Genomic DNA, 2,908 nt, shown 5'->3' with positions numbered 1-2,908 from the left:
AACCGTGAGAGACTATGGACACTGAGAAACAAACTGAGGGTTCTAGAGGGGAGGGGGTAGGAGGATGGGTTAGCCTGGTGATGGGTAGTAAAGAGGGCACGTATTGAATGGAGGACTAGGTGTTATACGCAAACAATGAATCATGGAACACTATATCAAAAACTAATGATGTACTGTATGGTGATTAACATAACATCATAAAATAAAATTAAACAGGGGCACCTGGGTGGCTCAGTCGTTAAGTGTCTGCCTTCGGCTCAGGTCATGATCCCAGGGTCCTGGGATCGAGCCCCACATCGGGCTCCCTGCTCGGCGGGGAGCCTGCATCTCCCTCTTCCTCTACCTCTCCCCCTGCTCATGCTCTCTCTCTCTGTATCTGTGTCTCAAATGAATAAAATCTTTAAAAAAATAAATAAATAAAATTAAACAAAAAAAAGCCCCTCTTCAACCCAACACCCCAGAATTGGAGATTTATGGAGAGGGTAGCACTATAATACATCTTGCAAAGTAGGAAATCTTTGAGGATAAAAGACAAAATTATTCAAAACTACACCAGTTTAACAGGTGTAAACCAAGACTATCCTTTTTTTTTTTTTTAACCAAGACTGTCCTGAGCAAACCTGTGTTATCTGATAAGTTATAGCGTGCTTGCACAAGAAACTAGTATAAAATGCCCTAAAAACTTAGAATGTAAATACAATGAAATCTCTTCCACTTTTCCAAATAATATCTTGAGCCCCTAAGTTCTTTATTTATAGGTAGTCATGTGTCTTCTTTAGAATCCTCCCTCCATCAACCACAACCTCCAATGTTCACACAACCCAACTTGCACACCCAAGTGGTAAGAACACGGGAGTCATGTGCATTGCTTCTTGCTGCTATGCGGTGTGCCCTGTTGCAGCTAGTTTTGCCAAAATTCCAGAGTCAGTGCAAGTCCACCACTGAAGTAGTGACTTGACAAGCCAGATCCAAGCACAGGCCACAGGAGCCCACTCCCTCAGTGCCAACTAAGAACAACAGTGCCCTTCTTGAGCTCCCGACATTTGTAGCTTTCAACATTTTGGGGTCTGGATTGGTTCAGTGTCAGCCACCCACAGACCACTTCAGTTTCCCTCCCCAGCGTGTCAGGCAACTTTTCATCTTAGATTCTCCAAACCCAAAGTTGCTTCTCCTCTGAGGAAGGTAACACTGAGTCAAAGATAATTTTACCCTGCTACTGACGAACCCTTATATCTTTGTAGGAAGATGAACGTTGTTGACACCTTTTATGATTCCAAGACAAAATTTTTGGCACCTCTCTCAAGAGAGATTAAAAAAAAAGTAAACTCTGATATTCTACTATGCACAGATTAACACAATAGAAATGTGTCTGCTATTTGCCAAGGGAGTGTCTTCTGATTGAACAAATACCTAGGAAAAGTATTAACTTTGGTGTTGGGGATGGAAATGATGGCATTATCAACGACAGCCCCTTCCCAAGGAAAACATTACTGAACCTAGAGACTGATTGGGCTTCTTAATAGACCAAAAAATAAAAGAGGGAAAGACTAAAATAAGGTCAAGTGTGAAACAAAGTTTTCGGTCTCAGTGATGAGAATAATACTGATGCTAGGAATGAGTGAGAATTAAGTAAATGTAGCTGATTTAGGATAAGAGATTATTAATTTAGCTGGAGAAACATAACTATTGAGCTAAGAGTAGAACTTGCAAGTGGAAATTTCTAATGGACAGTTTGAAATTTTAAAGAATAGAGCATGGTTAAGGATTAAAAGTGACTATACAGAATTGGGAGTCTTTCACTTTTAGAGGATTGTAGCTTCACAGATGAGCTGATTATTGGTAAAGAGAGGGATGAAAAAGATGAGCCATCAAGGAGGTCAAAGAAAGTATGGGCAGAAAGACAGTGCAGTGTTGACTTGGAAATGGAAATGAGTATCAGTGAAACACAGAAATCTGAAAAGAGAGATAACATGGAAAACCTAAGAAATTCAACCAGATGGAAGTCAACAGTATTGAATGTCGTGGGGAGATGAGAAGAGACAGAGTCTGAAAATAAACCCTTGGATTTTATTCAGAGGGGAAGGCACAATGTTTGAATGCCATCTATGTGCTAGGTGCTTTTACTCACATGAAATGTTTTAAGAAAAATTTCCAGCAGTGTTCTTGGTTGTGGAGACCAGACAGAGAAATTTGGCAGGGAAAGAACCAAGCAACACCAAGTGGGGCCTCAGGAGAACAGTAGGGTCAAGCTAGAAGGGTTTTTTGTTTTGTTTTACTTTCTTGTATCAAGGTGGGCAAACTACTTGCTTGAAAGCAGGAAGAAACCTAGAGGGAGAGAGATCAGAGGGGTTATGATAGAAGCTAAGTGATTCCAATGGTAAATGTTAAAAAGTGGAAGTTTTAACATTAATTAAAAATAATTAGCAATTTTATATTCTCTATAAAAGAGTTAGTTTCATTTAATTATGCATGGAATGAGTCTATCGTTCTTTGTCAGCTCTTCTTGTCTCCCTGCCCTTTGCTTTTATGGCTTTGCATTCATAAAAACAAAGTCTTTTTCATTCCATTATACCCTTGTGAACAGTTAACTAGTTTTACGAAGAAATATAAATTCTGAGTAATCAGCCTAATTGTTGACCCATTTCTACATTTATAAATTATTTTAAAAAAATCCACCAAGGAATTTCAAATCTTCTCTAAAAAAACAACCAGATGTTGCTCACATCATTTATTATAATAAAAAACTTTTAAAGGTTTTTTCTCATAGCAGCGATACTCCTACTTCCCCCAAATTGTTTTGCCTTCTAACACACTGATGTATCCTAAAAAGTATATAAATGTATCTTATGAAGTAGAATAACTACCAAAAAGTAATTTCCTCATTTCTTGCATTACTAAGCTCCTCCAA

The sequence above is a fragment of the Leptonychotes weddellii genome, chromosome 5 (genome assembly GCF_054177405.1).
Source record: "Leptonychotes weddellii isolate Sample4059 chromosome 5, ASM5417740v2, whole genome shotgun sequence".
NCBI lineage: Eukaryota > Metazoa > Chordata > Mammalia > Carnivora > Phocidae > Leptonychotes > Leptonychotes weddellii.
Note: the sequence above shows the minus strand (reverse complement) of the source record.